Source organism: Macrobrachium rosenbergii, chromosome 12, assembly GCF_040412425.1.
Source record: "Macrobrachium rosenbergii isolate ZJJX-2024 chromosome 12, ASM4041242v1, whole genome shotgun sequence".
In the NCBI taxonomy this organism is placed as follows: Eukaryota; Metazoa; Arthropoda; class Malacostraca; order Decapoda; family Palaemonidae; genus Macrobrachium; species Macrobrachium rosenbergii.
Window position 1 is genome coordinate 110,732,678 of NC_089752.1, and position 26,354 is coordinate 110,759,031.

General features: G+C 35.9%; 1 protein-coding gene across 6 annotated transcripts in view; it reads right to left on the bottom strand.

Moving 5' to 3' along the window:
- LOC136843870 (fatty-acid amide hydrolase 2) overlaps positions 1 to 16,486 on the bottom strand; it is a 52,833-nt gene extending 36,347 nt beyond the window's left edge. Inside the window, exons 1-3 of one of the 6 annotated variants that reach the window (XM_067112722.1) lie at positions 16,239 to 16,486; positions 9,557 to 9,674; positions 510 to 561 (exon numbers count right to left, since the gene is read on the bottom strand). The gene's annotated coding sequence lies outside the window, so the exon portion shown is untranslated. Of the gene's footprint in view, positions 1 to 509; positions 562 to 9,556; positions 9,675 to 16,128 lie in introns of all 6 variants that reach the window. The other 5 variants (XM_067112720.1, XM_067112724.1, XM_067112721.1 and 2 more) reach the window with 5 other exon arrangements.
- Positions 16,487 to 26,354: the final 9,868 nt, after the last annotated feature.

Sequence of the window (26,354 nt, forward strand, 5' to 3'; positions counted from 1 at the left end):
TATTAAATCAATAAAAATATACATCATATTTCAATTCAAAAGTCAGAAAGAAAGAACTATCTAGAAAGACAAAAAAAATACAAAAATTTACTCGGCAGATGAAATCAGGTTATATATTTTTCATCAGCCTCTGCTCTATCACAACTCTCCATTAATGGAAAAGGATTTCTAAAAATGATCAGTGCAATCTTATGAACATGAAAACTCACGCCAAACTTTTCCGTATTTCCTGCAAAATATGTGCATAGTATTGTATACACAACTAGCTTCATCAATGATTAAATTTTTACACACAAAGCAAATGTTCATTTCATAATGTACACAAGCAACAAATTAAATTCACATGTATAATTCTGCATATAATCAATATACCTCATACATCAAATATATAAACACTTTAGTGCATCTTGGAGTATGCTCTTTTACCTAAACCAACACAAATGAACCAACTTTACAGAAACTATAAAAGTAACTACTGTACTGTACCTTGAACTAGTAATCTTACTGACCTTTGAATCTTGGATTTAGAGCAGTCTGTAGTAGATGACGTATGCCTGAGGCCTGTAAATGGGCCAAATTCAATAAATTAGGCATGATTAGATTTACTGTTTTTGAGTTCTAAGCAACAAACTGGAAGCTGGGAAAACCTCTATGCACAAATCACCATTCTAAGACAACCCATGTATTAAAACTTTCATTGGAGTGGATAAGGATGTTCCTCTCTCACTCTAACTTTTCCAGAGTGAGTAGTCTGTTACTACACAGCACCAGATCAACGCATTCAAGAAAGTGCCACTGAGACTTTGGTGTTGCTGATATCTCACTTTTGACGAACTTCCTACAGACACTTGCTAAACAAAAATTTCCTTTTTTCCTCATATTTCTACTTTATGAAATGGATGATAGTTTTGATATACTACTAAGAAAATCATGGCCTGAGTTTATCAAATCCCTATACATCTCAAGTTGCAAATAAGTAAATTAAAAAAACTCCAAACATAATAGTATACCTGGAATCTCCCATAACCCTTATATAATGGATCATCTTACTTCCACCTTGGAAAAAAAATTCCAAGAAGCCTTTCAATGGCTTCGCTAAAGCTGCTTTGCTTAATATATATCTATTTTCTGCTTTTCCTGGTCAAGTTACATCACAGGCTATTTATGTTCCATACAGGCACCCTTATGGGAATGAGACCATACAAGTGTCAGGAGTGTTTTGTAAACAGAGACATCAAACAAAATGTGTATAAGGTTAGGAAAACTACTAATTATTCATTTTAAAAAAAGGCAATATATACTTTGTCAGCTCAATTATCAAGAAGTGTTACTTATAAAAAAAAGTAGAGAACTCAGCTATTTACAAGTAGCAAAAGTAGCCTGAGTAAGATGAAGCCTTTCTTCCTACAGACAATCTCATGTAACACAGCAAAGGTGGATGATGCAACTTCTGTTCAACATTACATTGTTCCCTGAGGTAAAATGAGCAGTTTCTTATATACTGTAAAGTTAACTGCCACATAAATTTTAATCTTATCTGAACTGCACACATTAACAAATATTCAAAAAAATAACTCCTACTTTTAAGTGACACATCAAAATTACTTAAAACCCTCACTGTACATTTTCTTGTTTAAGGATGTATGGTACTGCTTCAGAAATACTATTGTGGCTAATTAAGCGAGTGTAGAAGTAATTAGATGAGCAGGAATTTTCATATCAGAAAGCCCCAGGATCATAATTCTTTCCAGCATATCGTAGACATACACTAATAAAACAGTGGGAGAGAAGCACACAAACCAGAATTAAAATGCAGTCATTCCTTGCTATTTGGGAGCACTGAGTTCTCTTGAAACAGTTGAACCCTCAATTATTTTTTATTTCTCATAAAAATTGCACCAAGTGATGTAGGTACAATAAATGCCTGATAAAGTATCTCGAATTTTATTTTAGTGTTTCTTGCATAATTTTTATACAGTATCGTACTGTATTTGGTAATCTTGTTGACACATTATGTATGAATAATTCTACAGTGTACCACAATTACAGAGGGAATATGTATTTCATATTACATACTACACAACCCTAATTCTTTCTGGTACAGTAGTAGTAACTGTGGATACTGTAGGAGAAGGGAATGGAAAATGGTTGAGTTCATTTGCAAGCATCTTACATCTTATTTTCCTGGGGTCAATGTTAGGGTTCTCCATGATCTTGAGAACCATATCAAAGATCATGCACATGTTCTTGTACAAGGGCCCACAGTGTGAAACAGTCTCGTCATCGTTGTCACCTTCTCCATGGGCTTGCTTGTAACTACCAACAACTGCAGCAGCTATCTCACTGTCAGACAAAAGTTGGAAGCCAGGGTCACTACCATTATTGTCTAGCCACTCCCATACATCACCCTCAGGAATGCTGTTGCCTCCCATAGTGAGTTGAGCATGGAAGTCGTCAACTTTGAACCTTTGAAAGTCCATCATGCCCTCTTCCCCCTTCAAGATATGGTTCCAAGCACTACCAAAGGTTTGTACAGTGATGTCCTTTCAAGCGTCTGTGAACTTGTAGATGGCACACTTCAGCAAATACAAAAAAAAGCTTCTCCAGTATCCATTCCCCAGTATATCCAAGCCTTGCTCTTACTCCTCCTATTCCTTGTACACTTTAATAAACACCTCTAGGAACCTCTTCCAGTATTTCATTGCAACAATAACACCTTGGTGCATTGGCTGAATGAGTGCAGCCATATTAGGAGGTATATACATGACCCAAATATGATCATCGTCACCAACCAACTGGGGTGCATAATGATGTGCATGTGCATTGTCCATAAGATGCAAAGCCTTCACCTGACATCCAGCAATGCCAAGGCGCTGTGGTGATTATGAACAACCTCCTTACAAAAGTGATTATGGAACCAATCGGTTATGATCTTGGAGCTGAACCAAGCCTTCACCAAAGGATACCAAATCACTGGGAGCCTATCCATCAACCGATGCAGGGCATGTGGTTGCTTTGCATGTCCAACTACAAGTAACATTTGCAATTAACAAAGCAGATGTATTGCTTGGAAAGCTTTCAAGAGGGTAAATTCTTTTCCTCCTCATAAGCCAAGGTGTTAGTGGGTAAGGAGCAGGAAAATAGACCAGTTTTGTCAATACTGTAGATTTGCCCCTAAAATAAGGCCTTCTTTTCTCATCAAGTCTTGCAAGATCTGGCAAAATTCCTCTATTCCCTTCTTGGAACCATCCAAAGTTTCAACATGAGTCTTCTTGTTAGAAATCCCATGTTGAATCTTGAACTGAAACATCCAACTTTCAGATGCCTTAAAGTCTGCAACCTTATGCAGGCCTGCAAACTTCATAGCTGCAGCCTTCAACTTGGATGCCAGCCACCCTTTGCTGATGAAACCAGATCAAAATCAATTGTTCTATGTCCTAATGCAGCCTTTTGCCATGACTTTCCAAACCTGACTATTGGACATCTTCCCAAAGTCCAGCACCTACTTCATCAGCTTGTCCTAGAAAGTCTTGATAACATGCAAGGTTGACCATGCAAAGCCATACTCATCCATGGTAAGTGACACAGACCATCCTGCCTCAATTCTCCCAAGGATTTCTGGTTTCCTCTGCAGGGTTAACACCTTCCACACCCTCTTAGGACAAGTTGGGGCCGTACACAGCACAAACACCACAACACACAGGAATAGCAAGACCTGCAATACTACAGGCACTGCAACAGAAGCCACATTTTTGGGGTAAAGCATCACATATCGCAAACACTCGCAATCAATTTGAACAAGCAACTTATCACCCACGACTGGACAAAGATAGAAAACTCTCCATTACAGAGTGCACTGATAAAATCTGGATGTAAGACATGTTTATGATGCTATGTCTATCAGCCATTAAAAAGCACATACTGTAATCACAATGACATGTAATGATGTACTGTATGCATTTCCACCAATACTGAAGTGGGAGAGCTTACAAAAAACTTGAGTCTTAGCCCACATACAATAAACAAAGTGACATATGACATGATAAGAGATGTCATGCTTTTAAGCCTCTGTTGCTTTGTCATTTTTATTGGTTTTTCATAATTTCTTTGGTTTTTTTCCCATTTTATGCACAGCAAATTAATGTTTGACAAAACACCATTAAATAAAAAATGAGAAATGATAAGGAAGAAAAGGAAGGTAGCCATATGTATTTGTGTGTGTGTGTGTGTGTGTGTGTGTTATAGGCTGTACATAAGGTGTGTTTCTTACATATCATTGTACAGTAAATGGTTTCTATTCAGTACAGTATACTAAATCTGAAATAATTTTTTGTCTCTTACATCAAAATATCTGGTTCTACTCCTGCTATAATATGCAATAGGAAGAAGAGAATGGAGCTGAATTCTAAATTGTAGATGGGATAAAGAAACCCTGTGCTGTAAGCAAGATACCAAAGACGAAAGCAGAGATAATCCTGAAAGGACAGCGTTCTTGGGACCACCAGTAAGAATTATATCTACTACAAATCCTTCTTGGGAAGAGCTATGCTAATCTGGCCTTTAGATCTTCTTTGATGCTGGCATATTCTCATATCTAATGTCGTGTTAAAATCAGACAACTTCCTACTGCGATTTCACAGCTACTGCCACCAGGAGCACTCACATGACTGCAGTCAGTAAAGAAGCAGATGGAAGATAGCAAAAATTCGGAGGGAGACAGTTCCTACCTATAAGAAGAAACAGAAATGGTAAAACTCCAGAAGCAGATTATTCTGCCTCTGGATATCTCACAACTTAGCTATCTAGATGAGCAGCTGGCATCCCAAAATCTGGATATAACAGATATTTAATATGCAATAAAATTCTGATAACAAAAGGCTGTGTGATGGCCTTCTCAGAATTCTCTGCCTTCCAGTTAACAAGCAAAAACTTGAAACAACCGAAGCCCCAAACACTGCCCTAAGGACATCTGATAAGATAGGTCTAAGTTCACTAAAATCAATAACGTCTTTTGGTTGCTGGTCACTAAAAGAACTGTGAATGAGATCAATTATGTGTTTTCCTATATCTAATTTAACAAGTTAATTTCATTCCAATGTAAAGGTTGTCTTGCATGTAACTATTCAGATCTGAAAGAATATTTTTAACTTTTTTTTTTTTTTGCTGATAAATCCTTCAATCTGTCATCTTTGAGATCACTAGTGTGGCTTCCACAAATCAAGATCTACTTGTAGCATTCTTTCCTCACCTAAAGATGTTTGGTCACCAATGCAACAAGAATCCAAAGAACCTTTAGTCAGTGCTCCTTAATACCTCTCAAAGCCTCTGATGCACTTCAGAATACAATCCTATCAACCACGTCTGTTGCTAATGATTAGTCTCTCACTGAACAGATTAGTTATTGCCTAAAATTCTTTCATCACTGTGAATTCTCTTCAGCAAGCTGAGAATATATATGAGTTGTATCTATTATGCTCTATTCCTCATTCCATGACATTCCTCAATTAATAACTTTTTTTAACAATACAGTCATGCATGTCATCTCTCATCTTTTCAATGACCATCTTAAAGTAATATTTTTTTCAAAAAATTACACTTTTAAAATGTTTTTTGTCCTATCAAACTCTTAAGGTTACTTATTTCTGTAAACACACACTGCTTCTGTAAATGAAAAGCAGCTGATAAAACAAAAAATAATCAATACAACAAATATCACCATCTTTGGTGCAATTTTTTAGTTTGCTTAGCCTCTGTCTTTTTTTTATTCTTGACTTGCAAATGAACTGAAAAACTATTACCACAAACACATGGGTCTCTAATTTATTCGGAGTTAAGAAACTCTGGTTATAATTCTGTAGTTCTGTGTTACCAAAAGCCCTACACTGTTACTGTCCATCATTTAGCTATTGTTTAAATATTCAACATGCAGTACATCACAAAAGTTCACTGCAGTAACCACCTACTTTTGATCCTCCTAAAATCTCAGTTGTTCCATTTTGCTGGCTACACATTCATGATCAACTGAATCACACAGTTCATTGCGAGCCGTAGTCGGTACATGGGATTACTGGTGACTCGCACTCCATGGGTCCCAAGTTCAAGCTTCACACAGTTCACAACACCCTTTCACTGGCACAAGCCGTGCAGTTCTTTGAACTAGGGATTGGGGTTTGAAAGGGAACGTGGGCTATCTGCTGAGACATCCACAACCATTACCTGCTTCCTGCAGCTATCACTTAAGTGAAGAGAGGGCTTGAGCCATGATTATGCATGTGTTTATTTTGGCCTCTATTCATATTTAGTAATCTTCAAACCTTCCAGTCATTTTCCAACCAAGGAAATTCCTTACTAGCTACTGTTAAACATCTGATAATTTTCTTCACATCTAAGCATACTAAATTACCTAGTATCTCTTGTCCCTGATCTAATGGTTTTGAATGTTCCCTTGACTAACCTCCAAAAGTTGAAAACCCTTCCTTGTAATTGTCATTCATCTTGGTACCTTCCAGTCCCCTGCTTGCTTTCAATAATCTCCTCCACAGCATTGTATGGCATGCATGGCTCTTCCCTGGATGAGTTCTGGCTAGTCTCATTGATCTTCCAGAACTCTTGGCTATTCATAAATCAAGATCACTGCCTCACCATTATGCATCATTCACCTGTTGTAGGTGAATATGTATCGTCCAAAAGCTCAACTGCCAATACTGTACAGTAGTTGATTATTTCAAGAGCATGCATTCCAACAACAAATAGCATGCACCACCAACATCATCTTAGTAAATTACTTGAAGTACATCTTAACCAGGTATCTTTTCCTAAACTGTCTAACTGCATCCAGTTGTCTCCAATCCTACACAATTAGTACCTAATTAAGACAATGCACTAAAGCAAATTCTTCCATCTCTCCCTCAAGTCTTTGACATTACAACTGTAGACAAGATAAAAAGAAAATAACCTCATTTTTTTATTAAAACACAGGATTAGGTCATTAAATAACATCAGTGCTGCTGAAATATTCATATATGAAGGCACATATTGGGACAACAAATACTGGCCCAATGGTCATCAAAAATTAGAAGAACTGAACGCATGCTAAAAACAACTGAAGACTGATACTAGAACAAAACTTGTAGCCTGCGTTACATCACAGAATGCTAAACCTGAAGTCATCTTCCCAATCACCCATACAGCAGTCTAATTTGCAATACATAAACAGATACAAATGCTGTTGGTCACACACAAACTCAGATACAAGACAATCTAATTCATGCAAGGAATAATTAAACACACATTCCATAAACAAACCATGGAAAGAACACAGAAACATATTGCACGGTCACATTCATACATCTACCTCTTCCCATAAGCACTAGTAAGACAACCACAATTCAAAATACAGTAATGCAACTGCAGACAAAAAGAACAAACACACCTACAGTACACAAACAAAAGGTCACACTCTTCTTTCTTGTAAAAGTATTCACAAGAAAATACAGTGTGCTCTCTTTCTCCTTGTTTGGGACACTTTTTGGGAGTACTGTAACTATAATCTAGCTGACTACATTCCTCACCATATGTAATTAACATCCGCAGTAGAGTTCAAGCAAAACTAAAGTTTGTGCTCAGCAAAGGGTAGACATCACTATGGGTTCTTTGTAAAATATCCTAAGCCCCACCTCTATCTCTTTCTGCCGTGTACTTTGCATCCATTCCATTTGGCCTCTTCCCAATTACTTTTAACATCTCTAACTTGAATCAATCTCATTTAAGAACAAATCCTTCAGATACAGTTTAAATGACTGGTGGCATAATGTATCTAAATAGCAGAGTCTTCTCTCTCTTCTGCAGAAGGCTCAATTTGCTTCACTGTTTGCCACTTAGAAATGTGTGCTTTTCAGTGGGGAAGAATTGGCAGTTGTATAGTAGTTAGGATCAAAGCCCAAGTACTAGGACTGACTGACTAATTTATGAAATTTAGGTTGCCATCCTAAGCACTAGGACCCAAGTATTAGGGCCAAGGTCACTCAGAACTATAAAATGAATACTCAAGAAATGGTTAGCATGTGACAGTTTACATTATAATGAGCATTAGGAGGAACATAGACAAAAATTACCTTAAAAAAATGAAAAGTTGAATAATAAATCCTAAATTATATTAAAAATTTAGACTATCCTTAGAAAGGTGATGAGAGTACTGTTCCAATATTACATACATCCAACAAAATATTGGCACCTGTGTTCCTTAACAAAATAGCTGGGGCACTACACAAGAGCATGCTCCTTTGTCAGCAATCTATCACAACAGATTACTGACTTTAGAAATAAATTGGTAGGTTAAGCATACATGTCAAATCTGGAATCTTGCTCCTCTATTCTAAATTCAATTTCAGGTTCATTAAAGTCAACAGGGACCTCTAATGGGTTGCTCTAAAAGCCCTCTTAGGTCCATCTGAATTAAATCTAATTCTTAAGAGTTTGGACTAACAAGTTTGTTGTTTGTAAGTACATCTTTGAAGGATGAATACAGAAACTTTACAAAGCCCAGTGCAGTAAAAGTTGCAGTTATATGCAAACTGCAGAAGAAAGCCTACAGCTCATCATATTAAGTCTCCATTCTTTTTATAGTAGTTCTACCTTAACCTTCATCTCCTCACCATAAAAACTTGCCCTTTACTACTGAATGTAATCTACAGTTATCAACAATGGATTATTGAGATGTTAAAAGCTAAAATTTGTCAACTATCAAATATGAAATTTTCCATGTATTCAAGATCATTTAGCTATGTAAACATTTCTGCTGCTGTGTATATATCAAGAGAGAAAATACTGTACTTCATACAATTGACACACGAAGCCTTTTAAATGATTACGACAACATACAACAAGGCAGAAAAATAGATGCATGGCAACCTTCAAAGCACTTTTTCATCAATACTTTTGTACTTTCATGGCATCCTAACATTAAACAACTGTAACTCAATAAGCAACTATCCTAATACAGAAATGAACAGTCCACAGAATATGCCACATTTATTACAGTTAACTACTCTACAAGCAATGTACTGAATGTTTCCTAGTTCACATTAGGTCTGACAACAACTACATTAACTGTATATAAGGTATTCTTATAGTCTTTGTAAAGTGTATACTGTAGCCATTTTGTACAATTCACAGGACATTTTCACAGCCATGTAAATCCTAGCAAACCTTTCTACAACTGCTTTACATTTCCAGAGTCTAGAATTCAACAAACTGTTATGCAAATCAAAGTGTTGCCTTGCATAAAATACAGTCTCTCTTACCATCTTCTAGTCCGGCATATTTTCAAGGAAAGAAATAATATATAAGAACAAATAATTTGCTGAAGTTCAAGCAGAACATGTGGGTGCATACTATTAGTGACAGCGAAAGCCTTAAATTGTAAATTAAATTTGCACTGATTTGCATGATGTACTTTGTACTCTAGAAATACTGTACACATAAAGATTTAACTGATCTCATTTTGCAAAGGAAAGTCAAGTCTGTACAATACTGTAATAATAAAAATTCCACTTACCAGTACTGTAGTTAAAAAGTTATATGCTGGTGGTGCAGCAATAACAGCAGCACTTTTAAAGGAGCTGAAGTTCAGTACTACTCTCTCTCACAAACATAAGCCAACTGATGCATCATACCTGCGAGAAAATTTCACCTGATAAAAGAACCAAAGTAGGTATATTGAACAAATTTAACTACAAGTCAGTCATCTTCATTCACCATTATACCTCAATCAGATTCACAGAAGGATACACTGGTCAAAATAAGATACATTAGTAATAAACGAATTAATGTACAGCTACAGTATGTAAATATAAATCACAGGTATCAAGAAACCATACAAAAAACTCCAGATCAATCTCGCACAATCCTTGCACTCTGGCAACTTTAAGGCTTCCCAGAGTTACGCAACAATATTGCCCATATAAAGAAAGTACAGCCTACCAACATTTTAGTTTTCTGTAAAAGAAAACTATTCAGATGCTTTGTCTGTCCATCACACTTTTTCTGTCCACCCTCGATCTTAAAACCTACTGAGGCTAGAAGGCTGCAAATTGGTATGTTGACTAACCACCCTCCAATCATCAAACATACAAAATTGCAGCCCTCTACCCTCAGTACTTTTTATTTTATTTAAGGTTAAAGTTAGCCATAATCATACTCCTGGCACCACTATAGGTACCAACACAGGCCACCACCAGACAGTGGCTGAGTTTCATGGGCAGCAGCTAAGAGTTTCATGGGCCGTGGCTAAGGCCACCACCGGACTGTGGCTGAGTTTCATGGCCCATGGCTGAAAGTTTCATACAGCATTATACACTGCACATAAAACTTGATTGCACCAAAGAAACTTTGGAGCATTTTTTACCTGTTTCTTCTAAAAAGCTTCATATGAACAAAGCAATAAATAAACTAATAATGGTTTTTCAATACTGGTAAAAAAAAGGTCTTTTACATATATGAAGTGATAATCTTGTCCTCTGAGAAGATACTATCACTTTAGCATTTCCTAAAACTATAACAATAATCAACTTCAGAATCATAAAATATATAAACAATGATTCAGTTCAATTTCATTTTGATTATAAATGACAAAAGTGTTTGTTATTTCACAAATGAAGGAGGAGCACTTGGGAAAATATGCTTATACCTGTATTTATGGAATATGACAATTTCAAATAAAAAAATTTCTTTCTTTAATGCAGACCCATCAATTTACAATTGCCTATCTTGGTCTCAGAAGAGCCTACAAACAGCCAAAGAAAAATAAGAATCCTCTCACCTGGCAATGCATACATCTAAGACCATAAGTGTCTCTGGTGGCAGTTTCAAGTAGTAATTCTCTCTGTTGATTTGATTTTTTAAAATCTGGCTGTAGGCACCTGTGGACATTTAATGCTTAAGACAGAGAAAAGACGGAGCTGGAGCAGCCGAGCAGCAAGACTAAAGAAAGGAGCAGAAATGGAGGTAAAAAAAGGCTCAAAAGTGGATGTGCCTAGAGACTGAAGGACAAGCAAACAAACTTTAGTAATGACTGCAGTGCAACACATGAGGTGCACTGATGGCACATCCCCCTGGAGGGAGAATTCTCTTTGTTGTCCAAACTTGCATAAAGAAATGAGGGGTTGCAAGGTGGGCATTTTCTGTATACTGACAGGTTTTTTCCAAAAAGATCAATCCTGCATTTGAAAAATTTCAATTCTTTAAAACATTCACATTAGTTTAAGATTGCCCGAATAGTTACTTAGGTGGGAAGGCTTCTTGTACCAATAAGGAGTCATAGAATGGATTGGAATCATGTAGCAGCAGTTGTATTAAGAGCCACAGTGTGTCCTCTAAGTCATATCTAGCTCATTTACAAAGTGACCAGTGCCACAATCTTGAAGGAAAGAAATTAATGTCCCCTTCCCTTTGAAGAACTTTGCCCACACCAGTTACAGGGTCAATATCTTAAGGGATAGATCCATTTAGGCTGATTAGTCCAAAACTTTATATGACTCTCCCATACAGTCCTTTAGAATGTTTAAGAGATCTCATTTCAGAGACGTAATTTTTAGTCGTTTATTTCTCTTGTGAGGTTTATGGAAAAGGTTCTTAAAGTCCCCTGACTTGGTTATTTACGTATCTCACTGTAAACATGACTCATGGAAGCTGACTTGTCACCATTAATAACAGCAAATATCTACAATTTACTTGTCTCTGGAAGGCAAAAGCAAAAAATTGCAGTTGCAATGGAACCTCTGTTAAAGGATATCTTCACTAGTGGAAAATTCAGTTAAAGAACATTTTGTCCAAGTAACATCTGCCTCTTTAGCAGACATTTGCTTGGCTTAAGATGGACAAAGGTGGCTGGCTAAAACACGTACAGGATTAGGCATGTCATGTAAGTGGTTCCCAGCTGATACAAAAGGAAGGGCTAAGTCTACGTAAGAGTCTTGCTCAGTGCACATCCCTGCTAAACTGTCTCCTGTGCCTTTGTGTGTTTTTTTGCAATTCTAGTGCATATACATAAGTAATCATGGCCCATAAGAAAGCTAGAGATGCCAGCAAAGCTGAGCCTGTTGCAAAGGATATTGTGTCTCTGGCCAAGTCCATGGGCTTGAAGGTCTGTGATGAAGATGTGGAGTGCAGGAGCAGAAAGCTGAGCTTACCAAGAAGAACTTCTGGACCTCCAGAGGAGGCAGAAACAGACAACAGGAGACAAATTCTCTTCAGAGGAGGAAAGGGAAGGGAGGATATCCATAGTTCATTAATAAGAGAAATGTGTGTAAAATGTTGTGAAGTGCAATGTGCAAAATGTTAAGTACAAAGTTTTGTTGAAAAATATTACCCTGGCAAAGCTGTAGCAAACAGTACTACTGTATATGCATGCTGAATAACAATTCTATTTCTCACTTCAGGAACATTGTAAAATTTAGGAAAACCAAACATCACTGGATAGGGTTTTAGTGAGAAACAAACATAGCGACTCACGAAGAACGCAGAAAGACAGAAAAGAGAAACAACCCTAAGAGTAAAATTTGTCTGTCATTTTTATAGAAGACTCCCCTTCCAAACAATAAATCTCTCCTTCTCTTCACCTTTCTTATCATCAACCACACACACACATCAACCCTTCCTATTACATGTCAAGTGAAAATAAATTTGCTTTCATTTCATCTCTTTTTTTTTTTTTTTTTATGATTTCTGAATACAGTACTGATGTTTTTTTTTGTATTTTTGTCTGGATGATTTCTGAAAAATACTAGGCTTTATTAAAACATTAAGTTAAAATTTCTGCAATTATCAGTGTCCTCAGCAGACTGGCTAATGCGAGAAGATCCCCGAGATCTGGTCCACCTTTTATGTGGTCAATTGCAATTACTGATTAAATGACACTAAAACCAACTGATTTTCTCATGTTTTGTGTCTTAGCCAATCACCTGTAACTCTGATCTTGTGATTTGATCTGAGTGGTAATCACATAACTTACTCAAATTCAATGCCTCTAAGAAATGGTTTCTTCCTATTTCTCTACCTCATCACACTTCCTGTTCATTATTTTTTTATGCAATAGAGCTCAACCTCTCACTTCTATCAATATCCTGGGTGTCCACATTTCTTGTAACATTTCTTGGAAAGGTCACACATAGCTCAGATTGCTAAACTGAGTACTGTATACCCTTTTCTTCATCTCATTTCAGATATTAAAGACCTGTTGTATACACTCATTCATGTCTAGAGTATTATTCTCATATTTGGGTTGCTGCTTCTCATACCTCCTTTCTTGATAAAACTGAATTTTTAATTAATGCAATGCTGGTGCACTGGTCTAAAATGCACTGCATATACTATATTACTCCAAATTAAGATAGGCCTGAAAGTTGCTTTGTGAAATGTTTTAGGGGTTGAAGTCATTGCCTCATTAAAGTCTCCCTCTCTGGCATTCTCAAAACTTAAAAGTTCCATCCTTCTCTGGCATTCTCAAGTCAATTTGAAAGGTCCACCCCTCTCTGACATTCTCAAAAGAAAACTTGAAAGGTCTGCCTGTCTCTTGCATTGTCAAAACTTGAGAAGTACAATTTTGCACTTTTGTCTTTTTTTTTAAATTTGTTCTATATGAATACAGTACATATAAAAATTTGTCTATTTCATATCTGAAATGCCCCTTTTGCTCTATAATGACTCATGTGCTCCATTTGACTGACTTATTTTTCTGCCTTTAGGCCTACTGCATTTGAATGAGTATCCTCTTTCCTGTACTCTGCATTTTATATCAATTTGATTGATATATAAAAATATATAAAAATAGGACCTCTTCAAATCTACAATGGCCCCTTTTGCTCATCCTTCTCTATTGCACACTTTAGTAGGATCCCTTCTTTTATGTAATATCTCCTAACTTGTCATGAAATCAGAGAGAAGTCTAGCTTAGGGTATACTAATGCTTGGTAAAAGAGGTTGGTCCCTTATTGAACAAAGTAACCAGTTTCATGTAAATGTTAATACTATGACACTTAAATTCCAAGAAAAATACATGAACCATATAGTATTACAGCTTTTTATCTTGTATATTGTGCATTTCTAATCATTATTGTTGGAAAAAATCTTCTGGTGCTGGATCTTTACCATGCCAATGGAGGCAAACCCCTAACTATGTGATACCTTATTGTCAGTTAGGACTAGTGTACAAGGCAGACTGAGATGAAATTTTGTATTTCACTTTTATGATTTATGCTGTTATAAGTCAGGTAAGGACCTGGTGGCTTAGGTTTGGGGAAGGTTAGTTTAGGATGCTTTCCTGTATTTTGCTCAGTGACTTTTTGGTGGCTTGGCCACCAGGTTCTCACCTGGTGGTGGGCGAACCCAATCCAAACCTGACTTACAACAGCATAAATCATAAAAGTAAAATAGAAAATTTCATCTCAACCTGCCTTGCACACTAGTCCTAACTGACAATAAGATATCACATATTTGCCTAACTCTTGTCCCATTTCCAATCGTGGTACTGATACTTTCTGCCATGTTTGATTAATGGAGAAGCATTTATCAGTTTGAGAGACTACCTTACTTGTTTTCTTCTATATCTATGATAGAACAAATCACTTAAGAATGCCACAAAAACCTTTTATGCACAAGGTAGCTATCGTTAAACTCATAAAATCTGGAAGGAGTCAGAAAATGTCTGGGCCCTCTAGCATAAGAATTTAAGAAGTTTTGATTGATTGAAAAAGTAGATAACTATAATTTAAGAAGTTTTGATTGGCTGAAAAATTAGATAACTATAATGTTACAATGATAACACTAGACATATAGAATGAAGCAAGCTGTCATATCTGCAATAGTAAATTTAGGACCTATCATTCACCTAGCCAGTGGAAAATCTTAAGTTGACCATCATTTGATCATTTCTGTTAAATTTGGTGATTGCTATGAATCAAAGCATCAGCGTATCACCATATTACAGGGCCTGGCTAGTTTGCAGAACGACGGGACTACCTCCGAATGGAAGATAAGTCCACTGTCTCCATTGTTACTGGAGTGGTCAAGGGGTGGCAAAGCCCCCTGGCCAGGTCAGGGTACAGCACCCTAGGTGAGGTGAGGAAGGCTGGTTAGGGCATGGCATTCTAGGAAAGGTTAGGTTCGTTTACGTATGTGGATTCTGTCCCGTCGTTCTACACTTGCCCCTAGGGCCTAAACCATCATAGGTTACCTTGTAACAATAGGGCATACTTTATTGTGGCCAACTATAAACTCAAGAGGTTTAGACTGGGGCTAGCCTATATCAAGGCCTAAATATCTGCTGAGGTTATAGCAAGCTACCCTACCAATGGGCTACCTAACCAGAACACACACTACTCTATGGCAAGCTACGACTGCTTAATAAATTCTGTTGGAAAAAATGAATCTCATAAATTAAACAAGTTCGAAGCTTACCACAGGGTAGCTACAGTAGCCGGTAAATTTTTAGAAAGAGGAACCAGCCCAAAATGACATGAAAATATGTTTTTCTAGGTGATTTTGATGTGTTTTGCACGAATATCACCTTCATTTTCCTCGGAAATTAACGGTTTTAGACTTTACTCAGAGCACCTACAGTTTCCCGGGCCCACTCGACCGCCGACCGAAATCGGCGGAAGAACACCAAAACCAACATGTTGTCCTGCTTGTGTGCTGTCAGTAAGGCCATGGCGGAACAGCGCTTCGCGCCTTATCCACATATTTAAAGATTCTTGGCAAGCACAACATTTTCTGGCAAGAGGTAATGTTGCGCTGCGCGCGCTAGCCACAGGGGTTACAGTAAGGCCGTGGCGGAACGGCGCTTCGCGCCTTATCCGCATATTTAAAGATTCTTGGCAAGCACGACATGTTTGTTTTGGTGTTCTTCCGCCGATTTCGGTCGGCGGTCGAGTGGGCCCGGGAAACTGTAGGTGCTCCGAGTAAAGTCTAAAACCGTTAATTTCCGAGGAAAATGAAGGTGATATTCGTGCAAAACACATCAAAATCACCTAGAAAAACATATTTTCATGTCATTTTGGGCTGGTTCCTCTTTCTAAAATAATACCCACTAGCCTATGTGAGTTAAAGTACCTCAGCTTGAGCTCGTCTCACCTTGCATGTTTTAATAGCCAAAACCCTCTGTATGTCCTCCTGGTGCCTAAGACACTTCAACACAGACGTGTTATCTCAGATAAAAGTGTTTAACGCAAAAATCTAAATACCTCTCAACTTCGGAATGGGCGGTGGCTCGAGGCAATTTACCGCAATGCAATTCGTCAGCTGTTTACGTTCTGAGGTCTTCATCACCTGGCGCTCGCGAATTTCACGGTCACTTCCGGCGTTTAGTCACGCTATCTATCTACCTGATCACTCTTTGGTAATGCTTCTCTACTGTTCACGACGAATGTCTATAGTCTAGTGGTTCTTAACCTTTGGGGGCCGTCAGCAATCTCCAAGGGGGACTCGAGTCCTATGGAAATATTAGAATTTCTTTAATTATATCCGATATTCTCTTAAGAAGAGTCGCTAAGAAACAGCGTCAAGTATCTCACTACTCATTCCCAAAAGAATAAAAAAAACCCTTCTCTCTCTCTTTTTTATCATTTTCCTTTAAACCTGATAGGGAATTTTACTCATAGATGTAAGGGGGTTGAGGGAAGGGAAGGACCAACTCTTAGAGGGGGCGTGGTAATAAAAATGTTAAGAAGCGCTGGTCTATAGTGTCAAACACAGTAAAAACAATTTTTGACAAAGTAAGCAGAAGAGCAGTACTGCTGAAAGCTTGTAACCTTGACTGACTTTAAAACTTATTATAATCCAACAAATAAGAGAACAATATGCAAAAATATAAGCTCGGAGAAACCGAAATAGTATTTTGTTGCATCGGGAAGAGAACTATAGTTATCAGAAAAAGAAAATCGTTAGGTTTTTGGACATAGCTTGTACTTTTTTGCGCGAGCTCCACACACTAACACACATACACACACACACACATCACACACACACACACACACACACACACACATACATATATATATATATATATATATATATATATATATATATATATATATATATATATATATATATATATATATATATATATATATATAGAGTATAAAATAAAATCCACAGAAGGAAACGGAAACACTGGAGTGTTGGCGAGGCCTTTCGACGCTAGTGTTTCCGTTTCCTTCGTGGATTTTATCTTTATTTATATATTCATCACGTTCCAAATTTTCATGATTCAGTTCGTGATTATAGTTATATATATATATATATATATATATATATATATATATATATATATATATATATATATATATATAATTCGTGTGGAGTGGCATAGCCGTTATATGCAACACTTATGCTGATGGACAATTATTAAAATTGCTCTTCTTGTACATATTTATTTAATTAGCATAAAACTCAAACTGAAAATTTTTTACACTTAAAACTATACATTTAAAAAAACAAGATATATTAAAATTCACAAACAATTGGACCAACCTTCTACCAGAGTAAAAGAAACATAAGTGGAAGGAATTAAAAAATAAAAAAGAAGAAAAGACAAGAAAAGGGGAGTGGCTGTTGACTGCGTGCTTAATGGGGGAACCAGTTGTTTGATCAATAAGGACTCTAAAATGGGAAATTCCTGAGTGTTGGGTGTTTGTCCGATGATTCTAAAATCTTTATTTTCAATGAATGCTTTACAGATTTTAGCATGAGCTCTTATACTGGAATGTTCCGGGTTTGTGAGTCTGCTGCCTGTCCGGAAACTGACTCCTCTATGACAGTCGATGCGCACCTTCAGGAGCCTCCGTGAGGATCTCACATAAATCCCCGAGTTACACCTGGGGCAAGTATATTTATATACCACACAAGAGGACATGAAAGGGCACAGACTGAAACAGAGAGCGGATGGTTAAGGGATTTTTAGGAATCAGGTTAACTTAACTTATATATATATATATATATATATATATATATATATATATATATATATATATATATATATATATATATATATATATAAATTCCCTTAGCATGGGGAGCTCTAGAAACAACACCAAAACGGTCACCGCCGCCGCATTCGGGTTGTGTTGTGGATGAACGCCCAATGCAGATAGAAAACTTCAAAACATTATCTCCTTCATACATAGACACAAAAAAGGTTCTTCATTGCAATGGCGAATTCCTCTACACACCTGGGTGATTCGCCACTATCATGCATGGACTCCCACACTTCCTTGATGGCGAGACTATTTCTTAACCAAACCTTTTTCCCAGCACTTTGTACGTCTTCCTCTCTTCCCTTCCCCTAACACTTCTAGATCATATTTTCGCATCGACCTACCATCTTAAGTTTTTCCACGTGACATAACCGTCTCAAAACTGTTTGATCATTTCATTCACCCAGGCTAATCTTTTTCACCGCTTCTCCTACCGATCTCCATGTTTCTTACCCTGTCAGCCGGTCTGCAATTGGCCAAATATGCCGTGGAAATAATTAATCTTAACAGCTCCAACTTTTTTATAAGTATTCAACATCCACTCTTCAGTTTCATAAAGGATCTTATGCCCCAACCTCGGCTTGCGAATGCACTCCAGATCCCTTACTGACTTTAGCAGACATCCTGCTACCTTTCTTGCTTCCCTTTTCCTATTAATCACCTCTCCTCTCATCCTACCACCATCTGTTATATTTACTGCCAAATACCTATGTGAGTCAACCGTACCAACATTCATGTGCTACATCCTGGTTTTCATTTATCCTCATAACCTTACTCTTGCTCATATTACTCCCAACTTTTTCTTCTTGCACATCCTTGCCAACTCTTTCACTAGTTTCTAAAGTTTTTCATCGCTATCCCCAATCAGTAATTTGTCATCTGTAAGCATCAGTCATTCCACAGTCCATTCACTACTTATTTTTTTTTTTAACCAACAACCTTGCACCTGCACTTCTTATCCTTCCTCTGACTTTTCATGTCACCCCATCTCTGGAGACAGACAAGGAGATATAATACACCTTTGTCTTAGATACATTTTTACACCAGACCAGGCACTCTCCTGTATACTATTATCAGAAATATTTTTAAATTACTCTCAATGACTTATATCCTATGCATTTATATACCATATAGAAGTATATGTATGTGTATATATATATATATATATATATATATATATATATATATATATATATATATATATATATATATGTATACTGTATATCAGCGCGAAGATGGACTATGGAAACGTACTAAATTTAGCATAATTCTTTATTTCCAACGTTACGTTATAACTTTATTACATCATCAGGGAATTCTCTGTTAAATAATGACTAAAATTACTCTAGAAATCAATAAAATTCATAAAATACAACACAGAATACCAGATAAAAAAAAACGACATAAAAGCAAGACCAAAGACCGATAACCAACCTTATACAAAGAAGGTAGAAGACAGAGTGCATAAATAAAGTTAACTCAGGCAGAGCTGTGTGGAGGTCTGGGTATTTAACTGGGAAGCCAGATGTTTAACAAATAATGATTCCAGGATGGGCAGTTCTTATGCATTGGTTGTTTGACTTATGACACAGAAATCATTTCTATCAATATATGTTACAATTTTTTGAGTGGTTTCTTATGTTGAATGTTCGGGAATGGAGAGCCTACAACCAGATAAGAAAACTTAATCCCCGATGAGAGTCGATTCTGACTCTCAGTAACCTCCTTGTGGACCCAACATATGTCCCAGAGTTACAATTAGGGCAAGTATACTTATATACTTATACATATACCACTTTAGAGGTCAAAAGCAGGTAGGAATCAATCGTTAGTGGATTTTTTTCATTAATTTTAGATTAATGGCACCATAATGTTTATGAACAATTTGTGCGAGCCTTTTTCGAAAAGAATCATGTAAAAAAAGGGAATTTGGCATAAAAAGCTAATTTTGGTACTGAACAATATTAATGATTTGGCGATATTAGTATATATTATATTTTATATATATATATATATATATATATATATATATATATATATATATATATATATATATATATATATATATATATATATATATATATATATATATATACACCACAGGGGAAAATGGAAAAGGATTGCAAATCCTGACTGTAGTCGGCTTTATTGCTAAGCCATTTTCAAATGACTGATACAAAGTGGTAAAAATCCACAATACATTTCCTAGCGAGACAGTGCATACGATACTGAAGATGGCTGGAAACCAAATATTCACACCTGACAGGTGCTTGTACGTGGAGTCACACCCTCACCAGTGATAGGTCAATTCTTACAAACTCAATTATTGAGCGTGTGCCCTGCTTGCCACTTCCCTTTTCTCAGTATATCAACTACCCTGCTTAAAATTTGTTCATCTTGCTTATTTCTTTTGGGATTAATGGACCAAGTTTATGCATGCCTTGAATGATATTCAGTTGCTTTCAAAAGTTTTCATTTATAAAACTAGACTCTGGTGTTTCTTTCCAGTGCAAGAAACAAGAAACTTATCTCCTTTGCCCCTGTTCAGTTGATTGTATGATAGTCTTCATTAACATACAAAAATTAGACTATTGTTTAATAATTACACAGACTTTTCAAATGTTCTTCCAATCTGGTTATACACTTAAATGGAATTGGTATACACTTCCTTCAGCATTGCCGGACGAGTTCTTTATACGATGATGCTACTACATTAACTCCAAAATCCTGGTTCCTGGGCATGACCAACTATGTTGACAAAAGAAACAAAGTGGCATTGCTAAGGCCAAGAAGTTGGTGGATTTTCTTGGCTGAGCATCATTTTTGTCTGTGTGTTACATTTTTTACTTGCTCTCCAATATTGTGAATTAGAGCGATACAGTGTTGGAGTCTTTCTACCTGATGCCATCCTCCAATTTAAATTAACTTTACTTGGCTAATATCAAGGATCCAAACTTATTCCCAGAGGATACGGTGAATGAGCTATCAGACAAGTTGGTCCCTGATGAACTAAGACAGACATGAAAAACCTTGGAAGGTCTTCAAATACTGGAAGATCCTAGTACCAGTTGCCAGCTCAGAGGACTAGGAGAGACTCTGAGACCCACCCAGTCCCATTTCCTCAGAGGTTTCCCACTACTTTTGTCTAAAATGTCCACCCAAAAAGTCATAAGCAGTCACCATGTCCTCCTGGGAGAGAAATCTACTCGACTATCAAGTACAGAATTTGGGCCACAAGAAGGCACTGAAGCTGGTCCTCTCCAAGTGACCAATCTTAAACCAGTGGGGGTTTGTCAACATAAATCCTGGCAGCAGAAAGGAGAATGTTGGGTAGAGTCTTGAGGAACTGTTAACAGGTTCCCTTTCTAGAATATCTCCCTGAGAGAGCATTAAAATTTGGCAGTGACGATGAAGTCATATGTGCTTCAGAGAAATATGTATTTGCAGTAGTATCTTTGAGACAACAAAGATTGGGAACAATGCAAAGCCAGTATTGTCTAGTATGTGTAGCATGAGGCATTAATCCTCTTTATGGGGAGAAAACAATGAAAACCAAAATTGCAGCTCATTAACAAAAGCTCCATCTTGAAAAGACAAGAGATAAATGGAGAGGGAAAAACAACAGTAATTCTACCTCATCTATTTTATTGCTAATACTGTATATCTGAAGAAGAAACATTCTTTGATCGGGTATGCTATAAGTTTTACTTACGGTACGGCTAACACTTTGGTAAATATAAATATATGAAAATTTTAAGCCTTTATTAAAATATGAATATAAATCCTGTTTTACAAAATTATTACAACATACAAGTTTATATTTATACAAAATATGTTACACAACATTGTTCAGGAGTACAGTAATTTATACATCAAACTGACTAAGTGCCCCAGCGTACCATTATACAGGTCCTCTACCCCTTGTGCATGCATAGAAAATGAACACTGACAAAACAATTTATTACTGGAAAAAGCTGTCATAATTGTTGTGGCTGCAGGTAGCCAGGAAGGTTAAACATTAACTAATACCCATTCCTAATATCTGGTCCTTTCACAATCTAGTTTTTTGACTGCTTTGCTCTTTTTATATAAATGTGTACTGTACCTAAAATGATATGTTTGATTATTTTAAGAATGTAATATTATTCTACTTTTGGTCCTTTCCTCCTTTCCCTTATATACTGCTGTGTTCCTCTTTCCTGTATGTATTTTCCTATTCTCCTCCCAACTCAAAATGCCTACATAAGGCAGAAAGGGAACATTTCAGCAATCCATATTCATTCTATTTTACCTGCAACACAATGCTTATTTATTAACCATTCATAATCATTAATTACTTAATGGTAACCTAAATGTGCAACACATTGTAATGCCTCAAGCTAAAATATTTATTATAATGCCAAGTGTTTTGTCTCCACAGAGAAACAAAACTATCTCCCACTTTGAAAAAAAAAAGTGTAAAGTCTGTAATGTATGAAATATATCCAGCTGTAATATAAATCACACATTATATAAAGCTAGGGAGATGTATATTTAACAATTATAAGAAGATATGCCAGTAAAAGAAATTGCCACTGCACAAAATGTAGATACTGTATAAAGGTACTGTACTTATCACATGCCACAATAAATAGAATATACACTGTCAGATCATCATAAAGGCACATGCATGGATCATTTTCTAAAGTACAAACACAACTAGGAAAGAACTCTCCTATTACTGTACTTACAGGATTACAGATACATCTCAGGTTACAGGCTCGATGCCTTTATGACTAGTGGTAAAGCACTTTGGGACTAACAGTTACTGGTGGCCAAAACCTAATGACAATAAAGTTAACTAGAACTGTAACAATGGTATATTTATATTAATAGAATGCTATAATATGATGAAATATACGTCCATTTCACTGTACTTTTTCCCCAGAGAAACGAGAAACAACCCTTCAGTTTCTCTTATTATAAATTTCTGACTTGAGCCACTGAAGGACTAAAGTTACCTAATACTTCTATGAAATTTCAATAACCAGATCTTTCATTCATACCATTTCTACCTTTTTAAATGATTCTCTACCAGTATAAGCTCAAGTAACATTCACATCTTTTACCCAAGATGAAATCATGCACATACACATTACTTTTTAAATAAGAGCATGCATTAAAATAAAAAAAAAAATACATTTGCATTTAAACGTTGTACAGTTTGCATAGCATGTTTACTTAAAATGTCAATCCTCATTATCCTTTGCTTCTTTTGAAAGCTATAAATATACTTGGTAACTGAAGTGAATCATTACTTTTATCAGGTGATTAAACTACACCATTATGCAAAATGCATGAAACACTTGCACAGCCACACACACACATAAGTAATAATAACTTAGGGTGACAGAATACCGTGTTCACAAAAACAATTGGTGACAGAATACTGTGTTCATGAACAACAAGTGACAATTCCACAGAAAAAAACAGCAGAAATACTAGATACATCACATACCGTGTACAGTAATTACAGAGCTGGGAAACAACCAATCACCTTGCAAAACACCATATTTAAAAGCAAGATGTAACTCCTGATCATAAATATTATGCCAGTACATGGGTAACTAATGATAAAGAAACTGGACTCTCCAAAGATGTTATAGTACTTGTGTACTGCATATGGTATTCTCGTAGCCTTAGGAGGGATGCAGTTTTGAGATGTCAAGCTTTTCATTATAATCTGATTAACATAATAACTGATTCTTTTTGCTTAACCTTAAAAAGATAATGTACAAGGAAAAATTTTAAAAATTTTCAAGCGCTTCATGACTGATTAACACAAGACATTCCAATTTTTTACACGCATATCAAGAATATTACCTTTAGGATACAGTATACCCTTTGTCCTTGAAACTTATTGGAATTCATGTAGTTTTCTATGACACTTCTGTACAATATAAAAACTTCATTACCAATCTATCAATAAACAATTTACCTATTAACAGTGTCTGCAATATGAAAATTTTCATTATTGATTTCTCACCTTTCCAATATTACCGATAACAAAAGTTGTCTATTCCCACTTCCAAAGAACATCAGCAAAAACATTTACACATTATAACTTTGATGCCTTTAATTACTTATATCATAATTATTATTGTAAAGTACTTCTACAAACCACTCAGTCACATTTTTGAACTCTCACAGGCCTGGCACAAAGGATGTGTTCTTAAGTAAAGCGACAATAAAAATTGTTAAAGTTGGATAGAGAATTACGAAGAGACCAAATGAAAACTAAAAGATAGTAAGATTGCATTGTAAGTGGAATATACAACTTTGGCCAAAGGCCAAGTGCTGGGACCTACGAAGTCATTCATTGCTGAAAGGGAAATTGACAGTAAGAAAGTTTGAAAGGTGGAACAGGAGAAAAACCTTACAGTTCTGCTATGAAACAATTGTTAGGAGAGGGCGGAAAGTAAGATGGAAAAAAGAAAATATGAATGGAGGTACAGTAAAAGGAATGAAAGGGCCGAAGGGCACTGCACTGGGGACAGGAGTGATACAAAAAAAAAAAAAAAAGTCACCTACAGGAACAAATAGGGGAAAATATTTACAAAAAAGGTTGTATTTGAAAAGTGTATATACATCTCTACTTGCATACAAAATAATATAATGTATACTAATATTACTATGAAACTGAAATTTTATTTTAACAAAATAATTTAAAGCACAGTACAGTAGTAGTACTATGAAACCAACATTTAGTTTTTAGTTTAATGAACAGTATCATTTATCATTACAGTAATACGATGATTGCATTTATCATCACAATGAAAATAGTGAACATCATGTTTAACTAAAGCAATCAAACAAAATATACCTTAATGTGCACTGGAATATTTGGTATCCCTTGAAAAAAGTTTGAAAAACTGAACAAAACTGGATTTAACTTTTACCCTTCATGCTCTTAATAATGGCGAGAGCTGATCTACTGATGCAAGAGAGAGAGAGAGAGAGAGAGAGAGAGAGAGAGAGAGTGTGTGTGTGTGTGTGTGTGTGTGTGTGTGTGTAATTTTAGTTTAAATACTTCAGGTGTATAATTCTAGTATAATGCCAGTTGTGTTTTTGTGAAAAATCGATGATTCATTAAATAAAATATTCAAACTGAAATTCTCATCTAAATACAAACAATTTAATACAAAAATCCCATATTACAATGGGCAGAACCTGTTAAACCACTACCAGAAGTAATGGCTGAACTGCAAAATAAAATTGTTGGTAAGGTGACAAAATAATCAGACCTAATGTGCTTACAGACAGATTCAAAATTAGGACAACCCCATTTACATAATTAATTTTGCAATCTGAATTACAGTGAAGACAACCAAGAAGTGCATGAAATTTCAGTTAGAAACGATACAACAAAAAATGTAAAGGTTAAAGTACACATCCTCAAGCATCATTTCAGACCTTAATTAAAAAATTTGCACCAAGATAAATTACCACACAAAATAACCTTCATAACATGATATTACAAAGGAATGACATTCTGAGATTAAACATAATTCATACAAACCTTTAAAACACTGAAATCCTAATTCTGCTGGTAGGAAAAAGAATAAAAATAAAAAAGTTGAAAATGGAACCATTTTCTTCTTAATTTACATACAGTATTTCTTAATTGCTAGATAAAGCACCTGAAGAAAAAGACTTAAAAAGATTATGAGGTGAAAAATCCTAAATTACACAAGCATAAATTGCCTCTGTTATTAAGCATCTAAAGAAAATAGTACTACAGTATTTTTTATTCAGTTATGAAAAAAAAAAAAAAGATGTTCTTGAAATAACATTCAAGTACTATGACTTAGACAGAAAATAGATACAATCTATTATACACAAATCCTCTCAATAAATATGCAGAGACTACATAAATCTTTTCAAATAAATATACTGTACAACTATCTTCTACAACTAACTAACCGAACTGTATAAAAGTACCCAAAATAAAAAATCTATTTCTGTAATCCCAGCCCTAAATTTTTATGCACTATAGAGTGATACAGTCAACTAATTAAAAATTCAGACAACAAATAACTAAAAGCACATTTCTAAACTTGACAGCCAAGTTTACTGTGTAATAAGAAAAACTAATAATTCACACAAACACTAAAATGACTCATCATTATCATAATCAAGGTAACTTTTACAGAAAACACAGTAGGTGTCAAAACACTTCCTTAGGTACTGAAAAACACCAACTAAAAGGTAAACTCTTTCTTTTTTCTTTTGTTTTACTTAGGATAATGAACACTGTAACTAGCAGCAGAAAGTAAGAGCAAAGGC